Here is a 17,785-nt window from a genome sequence, read left to right on the forward strand (position 1 = left end):
TAGTTTACAGGAATAATCCTCGAACTGCAGAAGAATTAAAAACTGAAATTAGGAACATTGTGCGTTCTATCGGTGTCCATGAACTACAAACTGTGTTTCGAAATCTCATTACAAGATGTGAAGCTTGCATTGCAGCTGAAGGAGATCACTTTCAGCATCGTCTGTAAATACTGGTGAGTTCAGTTTGATTTCCTAGTTGATTTATTTATTTGTTTATATATTTATTTATTACTGGCGAATTCAGTTTAATTTCCTAGTTGATTATTTGTTTATTCATTTACCCATTTGTCCAGAGCATCTATGTAGCCGGCGAGTTCAGTTTCGTTTAGTTTCTATAGGCGTAATCATGCCGCTTCTTTGAGCCGACTATGCCTGCTTGTCATGGCGGGCACTGCGCTCGCTGTCTCCGCTTCCCAGCGCGCCTAATCCTCGGCACTCCGCTTTGTACTTTCAAATTAATCACCCTGTATTTCTGTTTGAAAATATTTTGATGTAGTTATATGCTAATTTTACAGGTGTTGTGAAAGTAACTTTAAAAGTAAAAAAAGTCTTCTTTTGTAAAACACGTCATCAGAAAAGTCTTTTTCTTGAAGTACTGAATCACTACATTCATAATAAGAGAATAGTAAACATTGTTTTTCTTGAAGTAAGAGAATATTAAGCAAGATGATAAACAATTTCTAAATTTCAATCGATGACATAAAGACATCTTGTTCATGTGAATAAGCCAAATCGCCATAATTTGTGAGGGAAAGGTCACACGATACACTTGACACAGGTTTGATCAGAGATGGCGGTAGTATCGCTATTAATTCCACTAAATGTTTAAGGTGACAGGAAGCCTCCGTGGCTCAGGCCTCTCACCGCTGGGTTCCGTGGTTCAAATCCCGGTCGCTCCATGTGAGATTTGTGCTGGGCAAAGCGGAGACAGGACAGGTTTTTCTCCGGGTACTCCGTTTTTCCAGTCATCTTTCATTCCAGCAGCACTCTCCAATACGTTGCGTACGTTATTATACAAGGCTGGGAAATACGAGGCCTCGCTGGTCGTGCAACTGGTTTCCGCTCGGGCTCGTGAAACGCATCATTTTGCCGCTAGGTACGTTCTTCTTAGTCATACAATTGCGCGGGCGAAGTAATCGTTCAAATAATCGCGAGCGTGTCAAGACGTAATTTTTTTGCTTCATGGGCTTTCTAGTGCTAGTGCGGGTGATAATAATTTAGTGACTGAAATTAATAACCGTATTTACGTAATGCGAACATCGGATAATTCTTAAAAATCATGCTGTACTGTAGTGTTCCTTACTGTTAATCAAAGAGCTCAAAAGGATAAGGATTTCACAGATTTCAGAAAGACGAGAAACTTAAAACTAAAAGGTGTTTCACAATTTCTCGTCAAGGAAATAGACTGGGATGTCTGTGGAAACCTAGTATGCATCCAATGTTTGCAGTAGGCATTTTAGGACTCAGATTAGTGTAACCACATCACTATATAAGTCATACTTTCTAATGTCATCCAATCTGTATTTCAAGTTTTTCCCGGACACAAACAAGCACAATCACATAGAGGAAAACCACGTAAGAGGAAGGCTACAGAAGTGGGAAATGAAGCTAAACTCTAGAAGAAAATTGAACTTCATGTAAAACCAACCACATCTACAAACAGCGAAGAGAACAGCCCTCCACCTGTAATTATCAGTGAACCATTATATAAAACCACAGGCACAGAGTGTTCTATCAAACTTAAACTATGCAGCACTAAAGTAGGTTTGAAACTGAAAAGAATACCGGTAGTTAGAAAACGTAGAAAACAAACAGCACAAACAAGCAGACAAATACTATTACCCCTTTAAAAGAAAAGCATGAATCAACTCAAAAATGAAAAACATCAACATGGACTTGAGAGTTAACTAAATCAAATTACAGAACTAGCCGAACAGGGTGATTTGAAAGAAAATTTCTTGATTGAGCGGTTTCAAGGTTTTTGTAAACAGAAGTGTAAATTCAGAGAAAATGATGCCAAGGTCTGCATATTAGTCCAAAAGGTCATCCACAGGCTACAGGTTCCTAAGATCTCTTAATATTTTGCACCTACAGCACCAAAAATCCTTAAAAAATTACATTGACCATTCCAGAGGAGAGATAGGAATTTCTTCTTTGGTACGAGCTCGCCGGATTGCAGAAAAGAAATCTTTACAGTACGATAATGGAAAGGTTGCTTCTCTTATCATAGAAGAGGTGGCAATAAAATCAAAGCTGGTCTATGACAGGAATTTGGGTTAGCTTCTTTGAATGACTGATGTTCTGTAGAGAGAGATGCTGTCGGTATTGAAGACAAGCTTTCTAGTAAATTGCTCTGCTTTCTGTTCAAAGGTCTTTCCTCACATTACAGGATTTCTGTGTTATATTATTTTACACACAGCAAACCTTTGAACAGAAAAGTGTCAAAGCTAAGTTAGGCTAAGCAGTGATGTGACACTCTGACCTGGAGACCCATTACAAGGACTGATCTTGTAAGTATTCGTTTTTACGTGTGTATACATTGACTATAGATTCCCACAAACACTCTAAAATACCTTTGTAAGTGTGTATAAATTCGTGTTAACTGTGGATCCATACTACGACGACTCATGAAGGACTATTTGCAATACAACAAAAATAGACCATAAGCAACATTCAGAACGCGTGGTTTCTTCGTAAGTATCATAATTAGTTATACATTAGCGAATTTTCACAAGCACTTTTCACAAGATCCATGCTGAACATAGGAAGACAATCAGAACTTGTGTCTTAGAAAGGCGATCTTAGCGGGAGAATTGAAAACTAAATTCGATGACCCCACTTCTCATTGTTCATTTCCCAGCCTTGTTTAATAGCGTAAGCAAAGCTCCAATATTATTTCATTTCATCTGTCAGTCATTAACCATTGCCCCAGGGGAGTGCGACAGGCTTCGGCAGCCGGCACAATTCCTATCCTCGCAGCTAGATGGGGCTTCATTCATTCCATTCTTGACCCGGTCAAATGACTGGAAACAGGCTGCGGATTTTCATTTTCATGTGTAAGGTGACAGGGGAAAAATAACAAGAAGAACCTCACCCAGAGCTGTGTGATCTGCAGTGACCGAAAATTCCATTTGCTTTTAAATTTATCTAAGGGGTGAGGTTGGGGATGGGAAGAGGTGTTGATGAGAGTGTTGGTTGGTTTGTAAGAACAACCAAGGCAACGCAAGACGTCCCAGTGAACATACGTTTTACGCCAATCATTTATGAGTTTTGCCTGTGTACCTTATCAGCTAGAATGGAGGGGAAATTTCGTAATAATTTTGGGGTGGAGCGTTTTTCTTTAAGGCCGCATATCCTTCAATTTACCATCGAAACTTTGCGAGTTCAATGATGTCTGTTCTTGCTCCAAGGCCAAAATAACATAAGATTCTCTCAATGATAACGTCATGCACGATTCTAAACACCACTCCCAATACGCTGTTCAACAGCTAGAAAGCCATAAAACTTGTGATAAATTTTGAATCTTGTTGTATAAAAACGTGGCTACATCTACTCCAAGTGGAATGTGCCAGGTAGGACTGTTAGCAATAATTGTATTACAACATTGTAATATTTGTAATAACTCGTAAACTTTCGACTACCGGACTTACGATCTGAGGAACATATTCCGTTATATGTGGGTGGGGTTGGGGTTTACTATCCGCGGTCAATTACTTCCCGCATTTTTGGGAACACTCTGTATATTAATGAGAGGGAGAGAGAGCACTAAATGATTACATCACCATTACCTTGGTTGTGGAAAGTCAAGGCTTTGTCTCACCGACCCTGTCCCTATTCAAGTAATCCGAGAATCAAAGGAAAAGAGAACAACGTGCGGACTCGTTCAAACTCATTTTAAGAGAGCGGCGGTCGGTAATAACTCTATTAGTGGTGCCAGAACATTCAAAATTTGTAAAGAAATCTTTCAAAGTTGCTAGTATAGACAGTGCACATTTACAACTGCTATAATTACATTAACAAATTAGTAGTTTTAAATGTTTGGGTAATTCCACTTCTGCAATACTAAACCATTTTTATATTTATAAAGGGACATGTTTCGTCTCTCTTGTATGAGACATCTTCAGGTTTGATACAATTCTAGTAAAAACACACAATATTCCTGATAAAAATCTAAAATAATCACTTATAAATAGTTTAGGAGTCAATATGACTCACTCAAATTATACATAAAAATAACTGAAATCAGTTCATATTGTTAAAATATCGTGTGATGAAAATGTTGTCATGAAGGTAGACTGCTGGAAATTGTAAGTTCCATTGGATTTATAATTCCTAAATTAAAAAGTTCAATATTAGAGTAACAGTGTTCTGATTATGTAGTATTATGTAGTACTACTGGTTACCCGCGGCTTCGCTCGCGTGGACTTCGTAATTTGATAAAAGTAATCGTTCCTCGGTACTGTACTCAAGATATTTTCTGAAAATCCCTCAAGTATAAAAACTCACCGAAAAATTGGGTTCCATTTACCCCAGAAACTCTTTGTAAACCACGTTTGTGGTATTGCCTTTTGGGGCTAAGATAACTATGCGACATAAAATTGTACATGTGAGAAACAGTCTTCTCTGAAGTAGGGGAAAAAAGTGTTACTTTATTTTTAAAGGAGATTCCAAATACCAGTTTTTACGTATGTAGAATCTTCAGTTCTTGAGATATAAGTATCCTCATAAATAGAATTCAACTCCTTTTCCATCCTCCCCCCGTTAAGTTGATTCCCCTCTCCCCAAAATGGGCATTTCTTTGTTTTTAAAGGAGATTCCAAATACCAAATTCAGTTTTTGAGATATAAGTATCCTCATAAAAAGAATTCTTTTAACTTCCTTTCACCCTCCCCCATAAGTGAATTTTCCGAAAACAAAAAAGCGTTTCTTTATTTACAAAGGAGCATCCAGAAACCAATTATCACTACTGTAACATCTTCAGTTTTTGATATATATGTATCCCTATAAAAAGAATTCAACTCCTTTTCCACCCCACCCTCTAGTTGAATTCCCATCAAAAATGCATGTTCCTTTATTGTTAAAGGGGATTCAAAATACCACTTTACACGACTGTAACATCTTAAGTTTTTTAGATATAAGTATCCTCATACAAATAATTCAACTCATTTTTCAATTCTTTCACCCCACCCTCTTAAGTGGATTTTTCGAAAACAAAAGAATACGCGATTCTTTATTTTGAAAGGGGATTCCAAATACCAATTTTCACGTCTGCGGCGTATTTACTTTTTGAGATATAGCATCCTCATACAAAGAATTCAACTAATTTTTCAATTCTTTCACACACACACACCCCCCCCCCTAATATGATTTTCCGACAGTTCCCCTTAAGTGGATTTTTCGAAAACAAATTATCTACGATTTTTTACTTTTACAGGAGATTTTAAATACCAGTTTTCACGTCTGTAACATGTTACGTTTCTGAGATATACTGTAGATATAGTCTTTTAAAACATTCACCCGGTTCGTCACACCTGTTCACCTCCACTAAGTGGATTTTCTGAAAACAAAAAATAGTGTTTCTTTATTTTTAAAGGAAATTACAAACACCAATTTGCATGTGTGTAACATCTTCAGTTTTTGAGATATATGTATGTATCCTCATAAAAGTTATTCAACACATAATCAGCCTTTCTCACCCTCTCAGTGGGATTTTCTGAAAACAAATAAATACGTGTTTCTTTATTTTTAAAGGAGATTCCAAATACCACTTTTTACGTCTGTAAACGTTTACGGTTTTGAAATATAGATATACTCATTTATACAATTCATCCCCCTTTTCACCTCCTTAGCGACGGAATATCCTAAAATCCTCCGTTAGTGTGCACCTACACTCTAATATATATGTGCCGTGCGGTTAGGAGCGCACAGCTCTGAGCTCGCATCCGGGAGATAGTGGATTCGAGCCCCACTGTCGGCAGCCCTGAAGATGGTTTTCCGTGGTTTCCCATTTTCACACCAGGCAAATGCTGGGGCTGTACCTTAATTAAGGCCACGGACGCTTCCTTCCCATTCCTAGGCCTTTCCTGTCCCATCGTCGCCATAAGACCTGTCTGTGTCGGTGCGACGTAAAGCAACTAACAAATATATATATATGCATCTCCGAAATTTCATTTCTTTATGTCCAGTAGTTTTGGCTCGACGATGATGAATCAATTAGTCAGTCAGTCAGGACATGTTATTTCGTATAGTCTATAGATTATATGACTAATTGAATTCGACATAGGCTTACTGGTTTTGAAGTACGCATGTTGGTAGTAGAACGGGGCTTACTTCTCTCTTGGCCGACTGGCCTGTGTGTGGCCTGTGGAACTCCACCTAGATGAAATAAGCCCCGTTCTTCAACAAACATACGTACTTCAAAACCTGTGACGAATTCAAATTGTCACATAATACTACAATATTATTGTATTAAGAACATTGTTACTCTAATATTGAACGTTTTAATCTAAGAATGCTCATTCCCAAAACCAACGGAACTTACACTTTCCAGCAGTTTACCTTCATGACATAATATTTTTTTCACAAGATTTTTAACTATATGAACTGCTTTTAGTTTATTTTTATGCAGAATCTGACCGAGTCATATTGACTCCTAGATTTATGGATGTCATTGTTTTAGATTGTTATCAGGAATGTTATGTGTTCTTTACTATAATTGTACCAAGGCTGAAGATGTCTCATATAAGGGAGACGAAACATGTCTCTTTTTTAAATAGAAAAAAGGAATAAAAGTGTGCAGTATTGTAAAGATGGAACTCCTAACTTGTTAAGGTTGACAATGCGGACTAACTATGAAATGCATTTCTTATGAAATTACATTATTTAACTGTGCTATTTATTGTACAGGATCGTTATTTTAATGAAGTACCAATTGAAGCGAATTTAGATGTTGTGGAACTAATATAGGCCTAAGTATTTTCTTTAACCCACCCTCATTTTTTTAAATTAAAGAAAAGTATTGATCAAATTTATAACCTCTCAGGGAATAAAGTACTTATGATTAAAACATATATAAGGTCCACTCGCTGAAAATGTTTGTTCTAAATCCTCGATTGAAACCTTCAAATGAACTAATATAAATGGTTCTAACAACGTAACACATGCTTGCCTCACATTGGAGTAAATAAGCCTGGCTATTGCCAACACAAGCACTTCGTCACAAGTTTAGTTGCGGGCAAAATGACATCAACAAAATTACATGCAACTTGAAGGCTTTAAGGCTACTTTACGAACATTGTGTAATATACATTTGGAAGTGACATATTCTGCATCCATTATAATTATACCCAAGAATAATTTAACGACACTATTAAAAAAAGCATGAAATAAACAGTAGAAAAGTTAGCAAATATGACATTTTGTGCTTGCGTTCTGGTAGGTAAAGGTAACCGTGTCGTAAGCTTCTATTAACGAAACATAGCAAAAATGATAGCAAAAATTGCGGATTGTTTCAGTACAGATAGAGAAAGATTGATTTCTGTCGCTAATACGAGTTTTATAAAAGGCACTAAAAGGGTACGTAAAGCGTTATCTGATCCTGTAATGATTAATAGCGGGATCCGCAGGGCAGAATTATTGGACCATTATGTTTCCTTATATCTATAAATGACATGATTAAATATCTGGAATCACAGATAAAAGGTATTTGCGGACGACCTTATACTGTATAGCAGGACCTCTCAAACGCCCAAAATCTCACGCGTGCAAACTGAGGTGCAGAGTTCCTGTGCACAGTGCATCGGTCTCACTCGGCTCGGCTTGGCCCAACACTTCGTTTCTGGGCTACTCGGCTGAGCTCGGCTCAACTCGGCTCGGGTTTGGAACGCTACGGAGCAAGTGAGGAAGAGGGAGACAGGCGGAGCGAGCGGGACAGACGTGGGGTAAGAGAGAGACAGTGCTATTGCTCCAAATCGAGGAGTGGGGGTCTGCACTCTGATCAACCAAGCGAAGTCGACTCTTGCACCGTGCACAGTGCAATGCACTGGTGCATGCACCCTGAGAGGCCCTACTCTATTGAGTAGTAAATGAATTGCAGGATTGTGAGCGACTGCAGGGGGACTTAAACAATGTAGTGAGATGGACAGCAGACAATGGTATGATTGTAAACGGGATGAAAAGTCCAGTTAAATGTTCCACCAAGATGAAACGTCCTCTCAGTTTTAATTATTGTGTTGGCGGGGTGATAGTACCTCACGGGAAACAATGTAAGTGACCTAGGTGTTATTATAAAGAATGCTCTTTATTGGGGTAATCATTTTAACGAGGTAGTTCAGAAAGGTTACAGATCTCTTCACATGGTTACGAGGGTATTTAGGGGTTGTAGTAAGGATGTAAAGGGAGGGCATATAATTCTCCGGTAAGACCGCATATAGAGTATGGCTCCAATGTATGGGACCCTCACCAGGACTACTTGATACGAGAACTGGAAAAATTGCGAAGCAGCACGATTTGTTCCTGGTGATTTCCAACAAGGGAGTAGTGTTACTAAAATGTTGAAGACTTTGAGCTGAGAAGACTTGGGTGTAAGGAGATGAGATGCTCGACTACTTGGTATGTTTCCAGCTGTCAGTACTGAGTTGACGTGGAATGACATCAAGTAAAAGAATAAGCTCGAATGGAGCTTTTAAAAGTAGGAAAAATCATAATATGAATATAAAGTTGGAATTCAAGAGGAAAGACTGGGGCAAATATTCATTTATAGGACGAGGAGTAAGGGACTGGAATAAATTATCAAGGGAAATGTTCAATACATTTCCAAGTTCATTAAAAATATTTAAGAAAAAGCTAAGTAAACAATTATAAATAAATGCAAATTTGAGGTAAACAACTGATAGAGAATCTGCCACCTGGGCGACCGCACAAAATGCAGACCATTGATTGATTGATTGATTGATTGATTTATTGATCGATTCAAAAAATGAAATGAAATGTCGTATGGCTTTTAGTGCCGGGATATCCCAGGAGGGGTTCGGCTCGCCAGGTGCAGGTCCTTCTATTTGACACCCGTAGGTGACCTGCGCGTCGTGATGAGGATGAAATGATGATGAAGACAACACATACATCCAGCCCCCGTGTCATTGGAATTAACCAATTAAGGTTAAAATCCCCGACTCGGCCGGGAATCGAACCCGGGACCCTCTGAACCGAAGGCCAGTACGCTGACCGTTCAGCCAACGAGTCGGACGATTGATTGATTGATTGATTGATTATGTCTGTTTTAACACGAAAGAACTAAGAATATCTTATCGTTAAAAGGTACAGTATTTAATAGTCGTCAGATTTGGTGATAAAATCGCTAAATTGGTAACGATAGGCGTTGTCTACATTGTGCTTGCCATGTGATGATGCGCTTGTTACGTACTGCACTCTTGTGAGGAAAAATTGAAGTTTTCCGTCACGCCACCACCGGCTCTGCCTCGATCCTTAACACCACACACAAACCTAAGCCAAACAGTCTGCTCTACACAGTGTTTTTATGCGCGGAGGTTGTTCCCGTAGGTCTGTAACAATCTGAAATACCAATAAAGTAATCAGCCAACAGGTCAAAAATCCCCTCCTCCATCACCTTCACCATATCAAATCACCCTACCCATCATCCTACTCCATCAAAACTCCCAAACCCGCCAAATCTCGTGACCAGAGAGAAGACGTTGCCTTCTAGGTGGCCCGCTCCTCCTCTTCAAGAGTGGAATGAAAACTTGCTCGCTCGCTCCCATGAGATCTGTGACACATACACAGACAGGCGCCGCCAGAGCGTACGTCGGTTTACGCGCTCGTTCAGATTCAGGCAGAAGAAGATAATGCACATATTTTCTCAAAATTTACATTTAATATAAACTGTTCTTGAGAGGAAACATGTTTCATATTCTTTCTTCATTACACTGGTGGTGCCATGGCACTAACTGACGAGCCGCTCTTGCTTTAAGAGATGGATCTCGCTAAGTCCAAACTCGTTCGAAGTTCGAGCCTCTGGTCAATGAGTGTGTGAACGAACATCAGCTGCCAAATATACTGTAGAAGCTAACATTAGAACGGAACTAATAGCTATGTTGAGGGGCTAGGAATTAAGTGATCACTTGTTTTTGTTGTTGTTTGAGTCATCAGTCCATAGACTAGTTTGTTATTTGTTATTTGCTTTACGTCGCACCGACACAGATAGGTCTTATGGCGACGATGGGACAGGGAAGGGCTAGGAGCGGGGAGGAAGCGGCTGTGGCCTTAATTAAGGTACAGCCCCAGCATTTACCTGGTGTGAAAATGGGAAACCACGGAAAACCATCTTCAGGGCTGCCGACAGTGGGGTTCGAACCCACGATCTCCCGAATACTGGATACTGGCCGCAATTAAGCGACTGCACCTATCGAGCTCGGTTAGACTAGTTTGATGCAGCCATCCATGCTACCCTATCCTGTGTTAACATTTTCATTTCTATGTAACTCCTACATCTGCTCTAATCTTCTTATCATATTCATACCTCGGTCTACCCTTTCCCTTCGTATCGCCTACACTTCCCTCAAAATTCAACTGAACAAGTCCTGGGTATCTTAAGATGTGTCCTATCATTCTATCCCTTCTTCTCGTCATATTTAGCCAAGTTGATCTCCTGTCGCCAACGGCCATGCCATGCTGAATACACCGGTTCTCGTCCGATCACCGCAGTTAAGCAACATTGGGCATTGTCAATACTTGGATGGATGACCCCTTGGGAACGCCACGTGTCGTCGGCTCAGTTCCCTCTGCTAGCCTCGCTATGTAGGGGTAGCGTGCCTGCCTCTTACACGAAGGTCCCGGGTTCCATTCCCGGTCAGGTCAGGGATTTTTACCTGGTTCTGAGGGCTGGTTCGAGGTCCAGTCAGCCTAAGTGATTAGAATTGAGGAGCTATCTGACCGTGAGATGGTGACCTAATCTAGAAAGTCAGGAATAACGGCCGAAAGGCTTCTTCGTGCTGACCACACGACACCTCGTAATCTGCAAGGATAAGCAGCGGTCGCTTGGTAGGTCAATTACCGTCGGGGCTGCTGCGCCATGGGGTATGGTTTTTGATCTCCTCTCACCAATTCGATTCATTATCTCTTCATTTGCGATTTGGTCTACCCATCTCTTAAGTACTCTTCTATAACAGCACATTTCGAAAGATTTTCTTTCTTTCTGAACTAGTTATAGTCCATGTTTAACTTCGATACAATGCCACGCTCTTATGGCGACGATGGGACAGGAAAGGCCTAGGAATGGGAAGGAAGCGGCCGTGGCCTTAATTAAAAAACAGCCCCAGCATTTGCCTGGTGTAAAAATGGGAAACCACGGAAAACCATCTTCAGGGCTGCCGACAGTGAGATTCGAACCCACTATCTCCCGGATGAGAGCTCACAGCTGCGCGCCCCTAACCGTACGGCTAACTCACCCGGTCCTTTAAACTGCAGTTCCCAATCTAATATTCTCTGCAACACCTGAGTTCATTCGATTGGACACCATAACTTTTGTTTTGGACTAATTTGTTTTCATCTTGTACTCCTTCCTCGAGACTCTGTCCATATCATTCAGTAATTTTTACAGATCGTCTGCAGACCCAGATAAAATAACACTGTTATCAGCAAATCTCAGGGTTTTGATTTCCTCTCCTTGGATTGTGATAGTAAAAGGGAGGGAATAGCGCTAATAGCTTGCCTGTGAAGAAGTAAAGATAAAGGACCAAAATAATTTCCTAGCAAAGCATTAGCCAGCAGGTTATAATTGATATCTGCCTTGAAGGTGAAGCTCAAGGATGCATATCATCAAAGACCGACAGAACAAGTTTTTATTACACCTAAGAACAGTGTTGCAATACGTCATGGGTAATTTGTCTACGACAAAGCATAGCTATTCATGTTGCATGAAGACAGGAAAATCACAGAGTGATAAAATGTGTGGAGAATATTCCATCAGTGAGACCTTGAAACTCTATCTCCCAAAGCTATTATAACATCAAACCTTTTTCTACACAAATCATCCGTACAGAGTGAGAAGTATTCCTCCAGTCAAGAAACGGAATAGCCGCAGTGTCTGAAGGGGACAACCAAAAACGTAGTCATAAGAGAGTAGGAGGTCATGTTAATTCTTCAGTGGTAATATATGATGGTGGTGGCTCATCTTACGACGGGGGTCATGATTAGCTCAGTGACTCAGATTCTGACTTCCCACCTAGAAGGTTAAGGTTCGAATCCCGGTCCATCCTGAGTTGGGATTTTCATCTCAAAAATCACGTAGTGTCAGGAAGGGCTTTTGGGATTAAACCTCCGGCCAAAGCCAAAATGACCGTGCGAGTTGGCTGTGCGGTTAGGGTTGCGCAGTTGTCAGTTTGCATTCGGGAAACCGTGGATTCGACCCTCACGGTCCGCAGCACACCAGGCAAATACCAGGGCTGTAGCTTAATTAAGCCCATGACGCTTCCTTCCCATTCCTATCCCATCGTGCGACGTAAAGCAAATTACTTACGTAGTTAATTTCTGATTTCTTATCAATTATTTAACGAATAGATGAATCAATTTGTAATTTTATTCCAACTAACGGGTGTGTTTAATGTTCATTAAATTGAACAGAGATCTTCTTGATTCGTTATGTCCAAATGAGGAGCCCATTTGAAGTTTCTTTCCTTCTTTCTTAATGTGGTTACCCTCCAGGGTTGGCCTTTCCCCCGGACTCAGCGAGAGATCCCACTTCCACTGCCTCAAGGGCAGTGTTCTGGAGCGTGCGACACTGGGTCGGGGTATATCACTGGGGAGGATGACCAGTACCTCGCCTAGGCGGTCTCAACTGCCACGCCGAACAGGGGCCTTGGTGGGGGATGGGAAGATTGGAAGGAATAGACAAGGAAAAGGGAAGGAAGTGGCCGTGGCCTTAAGTTAGGTACCATCCCTGCATTTGTCTGGAGGAGAAGTGGGAAACCACGGAAAACCACTTCCAAGATGGCTGAGGTGGGAATCGAAACCCCCTCTACTCAGTTGACCTCCAGAGGCTGAGTTGACCCCGTTCCAGCCCTCGTACCACTTTTCAAATTTTGTGGCAGAGCCGGGAATCGAACCCGGTCCTCCGGGGGTGGCAGCTAATCACACTCACCACTACACCACAGAAGCGGACGCGTTTGAACTTACTAGCACTTCTTTTTTTCTTCTTCTTCTCTTCCCAATAGGTCTTCATTCTATGGCTGCTCTCCTTTTTTTTTACGTTGTTTATTCCATCCTGTATTTAGTCGGGTGGGCTTTACAGAAAATTTGTGTTTGTGAATTAAGGTTCTGAATTTTATTCTATCTTGAATGATTCCTTCATAATGCCAATTTCATTTAGGTCTGCACTGGTTTCTTTTAGCCACTTACTGTGATTTTCCATTGATAAAGCTAAGTTTAAACATTTCTTTGTGAACCTGTTATTATCCATTTTATTGTAATCCCCGTTTCCTGATTGTATCTGTATTTTTCTGTAACTTGACAGATTTCATGTGATTTCCTTTTCATCCAAATTCCATTTTTTGCATTTTGCTCCTAAGATTTTCCAGAGGAATGTTCTTTCTCGTTTCTCGATCATTTTTATTCGAGATTTGCCAAAAATTGTGTCCGGCTCCATGGCTAAATCTTTAGCGTGCTGGCCTTTGGTCACAGGGGTCTCGGGTTCGATTCCCGGCAGGCTCAGGAATTTTAACCATAATTGGTTAATTTCTCTGGCATGAGGGCTGGGTGTATGTGTCGTCTCTATCATCATTTCATCCTCATCACAACGCGTAGGTCGCCTACGGGAGTCAAATCAAAAGACCTGCATCTGGCGAGCCGAACTTTTCGGACACTCCCGGCACTAAAAGCCATACGCCATTTCATTTGGCACAAAGTGTAATAGTTTCAGATGCATAAAGTGCAATTTTTACAATGTATGTGTTGGATTTCACTATAGATTTTACGCCGTATCGACTCGGAGAGGTTTTATGGCAACGATGGGAAAGGACAGGGCTATAAATAGGGAGGAAGCGACCGTGGCCTTAAGTAAGATACAATCCCAGCACGTTGCATGATGTGAAGATTGGAAACCACGAGAAACCTCCTTTAGGGTTGCCAACAGTGGGGTTCGAACCCATCATCTCCCGCTTTCAAGCTAACAGGTACAAGGCTCTAATCGGGCAGCCAACTCCCTCGGTAATCATTTGTTGATAAATCCAAATTTTATAAAAATTATATATAAGGCAATTGCACGTTGTCACGTGGAGTACTAGACTGTTTCTTTCCTGTCTTCTAGCCTGGTGATTACGAGAGTCAAGGTACTTGAATAACCTTGCTCGGCACTCCTCGAATTGCAATTTGCACTGTCATTAACTCCTTACCCTCGAGCAAGGTACCGTTGGTCTTTGAACGCCATGGGGAGGGAGTATTGTTGCAAAACGTGTTATGTCTACGAAGTTGTGACACTTGCACGGAATGTAACATTCCTGGAATTTACCAAGCATGGGTATACAGTATGTGAAACAGCGACACTTGCACGGAGGCCCAAGGAGGGCTGAAAAGCAGAAGCAGGAGAGGGAATACTCATGCGATACATAGATAGACAGGCGGATAGAGAGAGAGAGAGAGAGAGATACAGTAGATATATATATATATATATATAGATAGATAGATAGATAGATAGATAGATAGATAGAAGTCTTCAGATTTCATTGCTACAGTTGATACCTGGTGACTACTAGTGTTCCGTGTTGAAATTGTGATAATTGCTCTACAGCTATGGAGTTCACTAAGACCACCAAGGGGAAGCCTTTGTTGATTTACAACGGGCATCACTACATTGTCGACTACAGTATACCAATAAAGATCAACTGACCTATTACCGCGTAGATTTCAAGAAAAGTAAATGTAAATTAATAATAATAATAATAATAATAATAATAATAATAATAATAATAATAATAATAATAATAATAATAATAGACATTATAGTGTATAGGCTTTTGGGCTTATACCGTGTGAAGAAAATAAGTGAAATTCGTTTCGCAGAAAACTGTGCTCTGCGTCCTCAGAAGGAATATCGACTTCTCGGCTTCTTAAACAAGCCTTTCTCGTGGACAGTCGAGATTTCTTCTGAGGACGCAGAGCACAGTTTTCTGCGAAACCTTAAGAATTTCACCTTATTTTCTTGACACGGCATAAGCCCAAAAGCCTGTACACTATCATGTCTATAAGTAGGGGCCGTGAAAGCATTAATGGCAAAATAATAATAATAATAATAATAATAATAATAATAATAATAATAATAATAATAATAATAATAATAATAATAATAATAATAGGCTAATCATAATAATAACAATAAAAATAATAATACCAGACATTCATCAGCAACCGTACATCTGAAAACGAGGAAAAATTCCACGAAGTCCGCACACAGACCTTTAAACTCATCAGAAAAACCAAGAGAAAATACCTGGAAGACCAACTGAATTCGGCCGAACAGGACTTCCTCAACTACAACACCAGAGATTTTTACAGCGTCTTCCGCAACATATTAAATGGGTACACTCCCAAGAACCTCTGCTTCAGAAAACAAAACGGAAAATTGGCACTCGCAGATGACGAAAACAAGGAACTCGCGAGATACTTCGAGTCACTACTCAACTGCCCAGAACCAACAGAAAGGTTTCCACATAAACCCCACCCGAACCCAAACCCAGACTCATCCCCACCTACACAAGATGAAATACGACATATACAACGACTGAAAAACAACAAGGCATCCGGAGACGATGGCATCCTAGCAGAGCTTCTTAAACATCTAGGGAAAAATTCACTCCAAGAACTCACACAAATCATACAAGAAATTTAGACAACTGAAGAACTACCAGGAAACTGGAAAAACGCCATCCTCGTTCCACCTCACAAAAAAAGGTGACCGAACAAATGTGAACAATTACAGAGAAATTTCCCTGGTACAAGTTGCATACAAAATCCTCTCTGCAGTCCTCGTCCAAAGAACACAGGAACAACTAGAACCACTCATAGGCGAATACCAAGAGGGCTTCAGGCCCCACAGATCCTGTGCAGAACAGATACTCAATCTGAAAACCATCTTGAAACTACGACACACCAGAAAACAACTCACAATCTGCACCTTCGTGGACTTCCAGAAAGTATACGGCTCAATTGACCGACGATCCCGCTTTCAATCACTGAGTGAATACGGACTGGACAACAAGACTCAAAAAAATCATCAGACTAACTCTCACCAACACAACATCCCAAGTAAAATTCATGGGAAACATATCTGAAAATTTTCATACAAAAACTGATGCCCGACAAGGAGATGGACTTTTCCCACTACTCTTTCACAGAGCCCTGGACAAAATCATGAGAGAATGGGAACAAGCTCTAAAAGCTCAAGGAAATTGGCAACAATTAAGTATGACAAAAAAAACATGCAAAAATCTCCTGTCTCGCTTTCGCAGGTGATCTCGCGATCCTCGCAACAAACGAACAACAGGCAATCAGGCAGATCGAAACCCTCAAGAAATGTTCAGAAAAATTCGGCCTAAAAATCTCCTTCTTAAAAACCAAGGTCATGTGCAACCACTGCAGCCTCCAGAATTTGAACATGAACTTCTGCACAATCGAAAAGAAATAACTGAGTTCCGATATCTTGGAGAAATTGTAGTACCAACAGGAAAAGAACAGAAGGGCCTCGAGGTCCGCATCCAAAAAAGAAGAGAGCCCTCGGCCGAACGCAAAATATTTACAACAAAAATGTCTCTCAATCCTCACCAAATTTCGACATTAGAACACTGTGATCAAACCTGAAATACTATACGCGAGTGAAACACTAGATCTCCAGAGAAAAACAGTTCTCGAAGACATCCTGAAAGAGGAAGGTAAAATCATCACAAAAATTCTCGGCCTAAAACTGACTGACGAATGATACCGACTGCAATCTCGTACGGAAACCGAAGAGCTCTCAAACCTTGTGGCCGACATCATAAAAAGACGCCTGAAATTTTACGGACACATCAAACGCCTTCCAGAAAACAGACTGATAAGAATCTTACTAGAGGCAACAGAAAACATCAAAACAAACAGGTGAACATCGGAAATCCACCAAAACCTGGAAAAAATCAGGAAGCAAAGTGGCCGACATCGCAGACCGAACCTTCTACAGAACGAAAATCAGCAAGTGGGAAGTAGAGTCAGAGAGAAATCACAAAAAGAAGACAGGACCCAGTGGAAGAATCACGAAGTGACAAAAATCGAAGGCTGTCTGGCAAAGAAGAGGAGCTGCCTGGCCGAGGCGGTAAAGGCGTGCTCGGTTCGCCCGGAAGGACGTGGGTTCGAATCCCCGTCAGGAAGTCGTAAAAATTTAAGAAACGAGATTTCCACTTCCGGAGTTGCATATGGCCCCGAGGTTCACTCAGCCTACACCAAAAATGAGTACCAGGTTAATTGCTGGGGGCAAAGGCGGCCGGGCGTAGAACTAACCATTCTACCCCATCACGTGCCGCGGTTAACAATGGTGGAAGCCTTTACCTTCCACTCCTCCAAGGGCCTTCATGGCCTGTACGGAGGTGTATTTGTCTGGCAAAGAAGGAAATGCACAACTTCTAAGTGAGATTTGCTTGATCAGTTTTTTTCTGGTCTTTTTCGCATCTAATAATAATAATAATAATAATAATAATGGTTTACACCCCACCAGCTACATTTACGGTTTCCGGGAACGTCGAGGTGCCGA

The 17,785-nt window shown here is 40.8% G+C and overlaps 1 protein-coding gene and 1 pseudogene across 1 annotated transcript in view; one reads left to right on the top strand and one right to left on the bottom strand.

Moving 5' to 3' along the window:
• The window catches only part of LOC136866015 (uncharacterized), a 149,011-nt gene that overhangs the window by 61,623 nt on the left and 69,603 nt on the right, over window positions 1-17,785 (bottom strand). The gene's annotated exons all lie outside the window — the stretch shown is intronic.
• Window positions 10,669-10,787, top strand: LOC136867561 (5S ribosomal RNA; annotated as a pseudogene).

Source organism: Anabrus simplex, chromosome 3 (assembly GCF_040414725.1).
Source record: "Anabrus simplex isolate iqAnaSimp1 chromosome 3, ASM4041472v1, whole genome shotgun sequence".
NCBI classification, from domain to species: domain Eukaryota; kingdom Metazoa; phylum Arthropoda; class Insecta; order Orthoptera; family Tettigoniidae; genus Anabrus; species Anabrus simplex.